Here is a 9,763-nt window from a genome sequence, read left to right as displayed (position 1 = left end):
TTTTGCTCGTGATTGCATTGAGCAAGAGGTATGCACTGTGTGTTATACCTCATCTTGTTATGTAACAAGTTTTATTATGCTTGCTGAACTAAATCCTTGTGGATTGTTGATTCAGGTGCGACAGAACACATAACAAAGGAACTCTCGAGCTTCGTGGAATACCGTCGTATTCTAAGAGGAAGAAGAAGAATAACGATGGGGGAACAACTCAAGCATGGAGGTTCATGGCATAGGCACATGCAAATTAGTTTTGCAAGGTGGCCAGACGCTGTTACTCCATGATGTACTGTATGCTCTAGACATTCGGTGAAATCTTGTTTCTATTATTTATCTTTTAAGATATGGTTTTAGAGTTGTATTTGAAGACAATTCTTTTGTTTTGTATCTGGGTGATACAGTTTATGGTTATGGTTTTCTTAATGATGGTTTTATTGTATTGGATACAATTGATAATTTATCTAATCCTAGTAATGTTTTTGTTTGCCAAAATACTGTGTGTATTGATTCTAATTTGTGGCATGCTAGACTAGGACATATTGGCTTAGATAGGATGAACAGGTTGGCAAGAGAAGGTCTCTTAGGCCAAGGTTCAATATTTGATTTGCCAACCTGTGAGTCTTGTCTAGCAGGAAAAGCAACTAGAAAACCATTTAAAAAGGCTTTGAGAGCCTCTCTTCCTTTAGAACTTATCCATTTAGATATTTGTGGACCCATGAATGTGCATATTAGAAAAGGACAAGCTTATTTCATCACATTCATAGATGACTATACACGGTATGTTCACATTTATCTAATTTCTCATAAGTCAGAAGCTCTAGAATGTTTTAAGAAATTCATGAGCTTAGTTGAGAATCAGTTAGATAAAAAGATTAAAACTCTTAGAACAGATAGAGGTAGAGGGTATCTCTTTGATATGTTCAAAGGGTTGTGTGATGAAAAGGGGGTATCTAAACAACTTACTATTCCAGGGACGCCACAGTAAAATGGGGTTGTTCAGAGGAGGAATTGAACCTTGCTAGACATGGTGAGATCCATGATGGTGCAGGCAAATCTACCCATCTCTTATTGGGGAGATGCTTTGCTGACTGCAACCTATATCCTCAATAGATTTCCAACCAAATCGGTTCCTTCCACACCATATGAGTTGTGGACTGGAAGGAAGCCAAATTTGAGTTACTTGCGCGCATGGGGATGTGCAGCATATGTTCACTCTACTTCTCACCAATATGGAAAGGTTGGACCCAGAGGAAGAAATTGTATCTTTGTGAGATATTCTGAACCCTCAAAAGGCCATGTCTTCATTGGACTAGATGAGAGTGAGAGAAGAACGGAACTTGAGTCTAGGGATGCAACATTCTTGGAGAATGATTTTCCATCCCTTTCAGGAGTTAACAAAGAATCATCGGAATTCTTTGAGATACAAGATAGTGGTCTTGTCACTACAGGGATTAATATTCTGGATAATTAACCTGGGCTTCATCCAGAAGATCCTAGTGGGAGTGGGAGTGCAAATGCGATAGCTACCTCAGAGGGTGAGCAATCTGACATGCACTTGCGCCATAGTGGGCGCGGGCTAGTTCCTCGTCGATGTTTTGATATAGAGGATGAAGCTACATGGTAACTCTTGAAGAGATTGACTGTGAGATGACTTTAGTTGATGAGCATGAACCGAAGAGCGTGCAGGAAGCTCTTGTGGGGTCAAGCTCAAAGGAATGGTTGGAAGCAATAGAGGAAGAGTTGGAGTCGATGAAAGTTAATCATGTCTGGGACTTGGTTGACTTGCAGCATGGCCAAAAGGCAATTGGGAACAAGTGGGTTCTCAAGATCAAGAGAAAGGCGGATGGATCTATTGAGAGATTCAAGGCTCGTTTAGTGGCTTAGGGCTACACCCAACAAGAGGGCGTTGATTATTAGGAAACTTTTTCCCCAGTGGTTAGGTTTGCCTCAATTCGCCTCACTCAAGCCATTGTTGCTCAGTTGGACTTGGAGCTTTATCAGATGGATGTAAAAACTGCTTTTCTCAATGAAGAACTTGATGAAGAGATCTATGTGGATCAACCTCAAAGCTTTGAGGCAGATAGACTTGAGCACAAAGTGTTGCAAGCTTAAGAAGTCCATATATGGCTTAAAGCAAGCATCTAGACAGTGGAATGTGCGCTTCCACCAAGCTATGATGGAAAATGGGTTTTCTATGCTTAAGAAAGACCACTGTGTTTACACCAAGAGATCTGATGGTAATTATGTCATTCTGACATTGTACGTAGATGACATACTTATGGCTAGCAATAGCAAGGAGCTATTGGAAACCATTAAGAAATGGTTGTCCTCCGTATTTGATATGAAGGCATGGGTGAAGCAAGCTACGTGCTTGGTGTCAAGATTGTTAGAAATAGGCAAAAGAGATTACTGGGTTTATCTCAGGAGACCTATATTGATAATTTCTTGATGAGATACCAAATGCACAACTACAAACCAATTGATACTCCAGTGGAGAAGGGTTTGCATTTGAACCTTGATATGGGTCCTAAGACTCCAAAGGAGAAAACAAAACCAAGATGGAAAGAGTTCCATATTCTAGTGCAGTGGGTAGCCTTATGTACGCTATGATGTATACAAGGCTGGATATTTGTTATGCAGTGGGTTTGGTTAATCGGTACCAATCAAACCCAACCATAGAGCACTAGAAAGTAGTCAAGAGGATATTGAGATATCTCAGAGGAATGAGTAAGTACATGCTGTGTTACGAAGGATTAGATTTGCGGTTAGTTGGCTATAGCGATGCCGACTGGGCTGGAGACATCAATGAGCGCAGATTAACCTTTGGATATGCTTTCTTGCTGAATGGCGGGGCCATTTCGTGGTGTAGCAAGAAGCAGACTTGTATATCCCTCTCGATCATGGAAGCAGAGTATGTGGCATGCTCAGCTGCGGTTCAAGAGGCTGTTTGGTTGAGTAGATTCCTGAGACATACTGGAATTGTAATGACATCCAAAGAGGCTGCCCTTGTCTACTGTGATAGTACGGCAGCTCTTAGCATGTCAAGGAACCCAAGTATCATGGGAAGACCAAACATATACAGTTCAGATATCACTTTGTCAAAGACATTACATTAAGGAAGAAAGTTGTACTTAAGCACGTAACTACTAGTCAAATGGTAGTTGACCCTCTTACCAAACCTATAGACAAGGATGTTTTTATTTCTCATATAAAATCCTTGAGCTTGCGTAGATTGTGACTTAATTTTGTACTGAAACTTTCTTATTATTGAGTAATATGAGTTCATTCCAGCATTTATTTTATTCACTTTCTGTGTGGTTGTGTTTCTTCTAGCATAAAACAAGATATGTCAATAGGCAAGAGAATGGCTCACTCACATGAGCATTCGCCTCTGGCGCCTTGGAGGCAAGCAGAGATGAGACAGATTGTGAATGACTTTGTGTAGGTCAATTCATAATCATGATGTCGACTTGATTTGGAATAAAGATGAGTTTCTTTATTATGAAGAGAATCGACATGAATGTTCCCACTATTCATGTTGCCTATAGGAGCTAGGTGCAAGTACTTTATGTGGCGCTAGGGTAGTGACAATAAAGAAACTCGGGTTAGGCTCAAGAGGTTGTGACTAGATTAAGACCTGTATGGTGTTGAGATGGACATACGTTTTATTGTATATAGAATGCTCCACCATAGCATGTATATCATACTATGTGTGCTTAGCGATCATTGGAAATGAGAGGATGGATCCCTGCTCCTCTCATTGTGTGAGTCCTGGACCTTATGGTCCCTTAGTGTTCTTAGTGACTTTTGACGACATCAAGAAGTGAAGGGTTGATGTCGCTGTCACATCCTCCCAGCCGGTACCCTAACTGGCATACCCGAGAGTGTGATCCACAGCCCCGAAGATCAGGTATCGAGTAATCAACCTCCCACATAAACAATAACATAATCATGAACAATAATAATCGATGTGCAACAGATAAACCAAAGATCCAAATAAGGAAAGAATACACCATGTATATGATTAGAGTACGAAAGATAATCAGAATGTCTAAATCAATAAGTAAATTGAGGCAGAATCCCACTCTACAACCAGCGGAATAGTAGTTCCAAAAGAAAAGGAACAAGATAAAATCTAATCCCAATAGTAGGTACAATAGGTAACTAAATTGTTCTCAATCTTATAGATAACGTCTCTATAAGTATAAATCTCATAAATGGCACAAGGGCGCTTCCATTCTATGGTCGGACTAAGCATCGTACGAAGCATAACCACCCGCGGAATCTTTAGTGTAATTGTCGTAACCGCAATCACCTTCCTGGAGATATGCCTCTTCTCCTTATGCTTCTTCATACGAGCAGTCATGATACTCAGAACCTGTAGAATAATCTAACAAAACATTGTACAAAAGGAATGAGTTTCAAAGAAACTCAGTAAGGAAGTTAAACCGTAATAACATAAATGGCAGGATTTCAAAGCAAACATAAATGCAATATGGTATGAGACAAACAATGAATGTATGAATCTAACTCTATGTATGCTGGTCTCTATTGGCAGACATTCTTTAAGTCATAGCACCTTACTTCTTTAGGAAAGTCTCATTTACTCATCATCAGTTGGTAATGGGTCCTTCATCCCTCAGGATATTCCATGGCTGGGGGTATAGGTCACCGCTCTCTCACATCACCATTGGTCTAAGTACTGGCGCATGTCAGGGTAAAGCCTAGCCAAATGCAAGTCTTCTACTTAGTTATATCAAGTCAGATCCAGATACGTCCATTCCTCTCCCCTGGCGATCCTTTCCGGTATCCTTCACACTAGAGTCCTCATAGTCCCTAACTACGGACTCATCAACACTAATGGTTATCTACATATGGTAAACGAGAAGCTCTCACGTCCACTCACGGGTTGGTTACCCGTCTTAAGCGCCCATGAGCCCAAGTCTAACCATATGCAACCTTACCGATAAATGGTCCACACAATGTGATTCTTGTCCTCTCAAGGGTTGGTTACTGGTCTTGAGCGCCCATGAATCCCCATTGCTACCACGGGTCATTCGGTCTCAATACCCCTCCGATTAGGGTCTGACATAACGGGACATCCTAGCCAAACACTACTAGACAGTCCCAAATATGTCATCCAACAGTTTAGGAAGGTGTCCAAAGGGCATCTCCGGAAACATCCCATAATATTCCCGTAGTAGTCCTAGGACAGAAGTGTCAAGAGGACACCTCCCCTTTCCAAACCATACTTAAGCATACACAAGCATCAATCCATAACCTCACATATATGGTAACTTCATATATGGAAAGAAATCAACAATAACATTCAACATGTATAAAACTGGTAAGTAAACAAGTAATGCCACTGATATCAAGACAGTACAACAGTAGTATAACATTGTAAGAATCTAATTAAGGAAATAAACTAACAAGATTCAAATATAGAAACTAAGATATACAATTTATGTTGTTAAGTAAGTAACCATCCTTACCTTTTATAACTTGCAAAGGAATCTTAAGAATTCAAGTAAGACCTTGACAAACTTGAGAAGAAGGTCCTAGACAAGTGTATACAACATATTCGGAAAGATCCCTAAAAGAAAAGATATCAAAACATCCAAAACAGACCAAATCTGGAGTTGCTGTACTCATTGGTCGATTGGATTGGTCTACTTTCCCAGTCGACCAACAGAGACAGTGGCCTACAAAATCAGAGTTTTAAGAATAAAGAACCGAATTTGGTGGTTCAAAAGGGTACTAAACAAGGGGTAAACTACATTGGTAGTATCCTAACATAAAGAGGACTTCAAAACATCAATCGAATGAAGTTTTAGAGTTACAAATTAGGAAATAAAAGTTACCATAATTAGATTAATAATGGTTCTTGAAGAATTAAAAATACAAATCATAGACACAAACAATAGGAGAATGAATCATTGATTTTGATAAAGATATCATAGAAGGCATACATAGGTCTTCAAGAAATAGATCTAAGAACCTGCATCTAAATAAGGAAACAAAAGTTACCATAGATGTATCAGTCATGATACTTGAAGAAAGCATGCTATGATAGAGGAGAAACAACTAGAGATTGATAGATCATGGATCATGTAAGGAAAACACAGCGATTGACTACTAATATGGTCAGTAAAATAGATCTAAGAAGATCAGAATTTAAATCAAAGACAAACGAAGACAAGATCATGATTTAGATCATGATTCCTTCAAAAGCTTGCAATGATCATGATTACAGACATTGCTTTAGCCATTAATCCTTAGGAAGATCATGAGAGATAAGTTTAGAGATGTTTGCAACAGAGAATGCAGCATCTCCTCTTCTGTCTCAACTCAAAAAGGAAAGAAAACAAGGATGAAGAAGAAGAAGAGAGTGTAAACATACCTTTTTTTATAAGAACACAAGTTTTGACGAAGATCCGTCAAGATAAACACCAAGAGTGCAGGGGAGATGACTTGCAGAGGTCTTTGGTTCGTTCCAAAGAGTTTGGAGGCAGAAAATACGAAGTAGACTCGAGATTGGACTTAAATAGAGCAAGCAAGACCTAATTACCAAAGACCGAACCCATTGGTCGAGTGGATTGGTCGACTGGTCCAGTCGACCAATGAGTCGACCAATTAGTTCAGCAAGTTCAAAACAGGGAATTGAAGGCTCAGAACAAATCCAAACATAAAGGGGTTTTGCACACACACCAAGTGACTTACCTAATAGGTAGAAATGCCTTCAAACCATGATAGAGAACACTCCAAGTCCATCAACTAATCCGATCTTCATCAAGATTCAGTTTCCATAAATAGCACATTGTCATCAACACTCATGGATTCAAAGCCAGACACCAAGTCCTCCACTGGGATGGCCCAAAGCTGACTTCTTGCTTTACTTCGAGTTGTCGGTCCTACAAACAACAGGGTTTTTTCGGGTCAAGGTTAGGGCTGGGTTTCACAGTGGCTACTTTGGGGTGTTACCTATGGTAATGATAGATTCGACCTAAAGGGGCACTACCGGGAAAGGAGTTAATCCTAAGTGTAGTGATGGTCTGGGGCGAAAGGAAAGGTTTGATTCAACTGCACCCTAAAAGTGTTTGCTGGCGCCAACTGTATGTGTTACAGTAGTGAACATTTTAAGGACAAGAAGGTGATCTCTCAAAGGGATCGAGATACCTTTAGTCTGGTGAGTTTGAATAAACCTAGGACACTGTGGTATACTAATACTTATTTGATATGTTTCTTTGAGTGTGCCATTCTGGGCTTTTGGGAAGGTTTCTAGTTTGGGGCTCACGCGTGCAGGTATATCACCGGTCGCACAACCCATTTAATAGTATGATTTGTGGATATTAGTGTCTGGGACACAGGTGGTCTACGTATCTGGAATACATAGCAAAGAGATCAATATATATGTATATTTGGGATATACATGTGTGTTTGGGACACAAGAGGTCTATGTATCTAGGATACATAGTAGAGAGATTGAATGTTTATATTTGGGATATACATGTGTGTCTGGGACACATTGAGAGATTAACACTTGCCCTTGTGCAAGTGGGAGCTGTTGGAATTTATTAATATAATTAATAAATTAGATGCCCAAGGGAAAATCTGGAAACTCACATATTAGGGCAATTACAGAATATAGGTTATATATTTGTAACCACCGCATCACTTAAAAAAAGTGTGATTTCATTCGTACGAGATTTCTGCCAAAGAAACGGCGGCTCCCATCTCTCTGTCCCTCTCTCCAAGAAACGAAGGAAGGAGAAACCTAGTGGAGTTTTCCTTCCTTTGCCTTAGATCATTCTTCAATCTTCTTTCCACACGGCATTTGGGTTGTGGAAATACTTCCCTTTCCTTGTGATTGTGGAATCATCCCGGTAGAGATTTGGTGGTGGAACGAGAACTTGGATCCAGATTTACTTCCGCTGCGTATACTTCATATTTGGAAAAGCGAATCCAGGTAAGGAATCTTTCCCCGTCAATTAAATTGAATTGATATATTTGGAGTATTACCACCAACATCAAAATCCTTCATGTCAAAAAGCACTAGATTTGCCTTCAGACTCTTTCCACAAACCAAGACAAGACATTCTTCTAACACTCTATCTAGCTTTACAACAGACCCAACAAGGGTACTAATCAACAAACAACTAGATAAACTCTTGGGTGTTAGGTTAGTCTTCAAAGCAAATGTAGATGAAATGAACGAATGAGATGCACCCGTATCAAACAAAACAAATGATGGAATGGAAGCAACTGTCACATCCAGCCCCAAATTCCACCTAGGGGGTACCCTATCTGGGTTACTCGGGAGTGATCCACAGCCCAACAGATCCAGTTTAGGAATGATCATATCCACTTAGCACAATAGTATAATGAAAAGCAAGAACAATTTATGGTATTCAAGTAATCTAATAATAAAAGTTAAGAAATGATCACAGAAGGATCACAAAGAACATCAGAGTGTGGAAAAATGATACCAATAACATAAATAGTCAAAGTGTGAAAAGAAGGGGGAAACCCATTCTACAATAACAGTGGAAGGTAGGTAGAAATGAAATAAAGGTTACAACCAGATCTCCAAAGAAGGGAAACAAAAAGGTAAGCAACTAAGTTATAGTTTCTTCCAACTTATACAATGTCTCCTCAATAACATAATCATAAGAAACTAAGCTAGGCCGGGTCTACTCCTGAAAAATATGAGTCTTGAACTGATAGCCTTCACAGATGTAGTCATCGTAGCCAAAGTGGTATGAGTCACCAACTTAGTCTTCAAAGTGTTGACCGTCACGGTCAACAGTAGTAGTACTTGCAGAAAAGTCTAACAAATATGTTGCAAAAGGAGGGAGTTCAAAAGAACTTAGCAAGGAAATTATTCCATAATATCATAAATCATATGATGCACAGCATAGCATGATGCAATATGATATGAGGCATATGATGCAAACATGAATCTAACTCTACGTATGCTGGTCATCTATAGTAGACATGCTTTAAGTCGTAGCACCATACTTCTTTAGGTAGTCTCAGTCACTCATCACTGGGGAAATTGGGTCCTGCATCCCTCTCGGACAAATCCATGGTTGGGGGTTTCAGTCACCACTCTCTCACATCACCATTGGGTCTAAGTATTGGTGCATGTCATCTACTTAGTCATATCATGTTAGTTCCAGATAAGTCCATTCCTCCCCTCTCGGGATCCTTTCCGGTATCCTTCACACTAGAGTCACAGATATTACTCACCGCACTCATCAACCCTATTGGTCATCCACAAATACTAGACGGGAAGCTCTCACGTCCCCTCACTGATCATTTCACCGGTCTTGAGCGCCCGTGAGCCCAAGTCTAACCATTTGCAACCCTACCAATAAATGGCCCCTTTCGGGTATCCGCAATGCAATTCATGTCCTCTCATGGAGTGGTTACCGGTCTTGAGCGCCCACAAATCCACACTACTACCATGGGTCGTTCGGTCTCAATGGCCTTCCGATTTGGGTCTAATATGACAGGGGCATCCTAGCCATACATCTACACAAGTCCTATGTATGTCATCCAATAATCAAGGAAAGCATCGATGGGCATCTTCGGAGAACATCCCATACTATTCCCTCCGATGTCCAAGGATAGAAGTACCAGTAGGGCACTCCCCAATCCCAAATCATACCTAAGCAATCACATGCTTATTTCCATCCATTACATATCAACAATACATTATCATATTGAAAACATGTCATAACAACTCATAATATAGTGTATA

This window comes from Hakea prostrata, unplaced genomic scaffold (genome assembly GCF_041222555.1).
Source record: "Hakea prostrata isolate BN-2017 unplaced genomic scaffold, UWA_Hpros_2 contig_43, whole genome shotgun sequence".
Classification (NCBI taxonomy): Eukaryota; Viridiplantae; Streptophyta; class Magnoliopsida; order Proteales; family Proteaceae; genus Hakea; species Hakea prostrata.
This window is presented reverse-complemented; position numbering follows the sequence as displayed.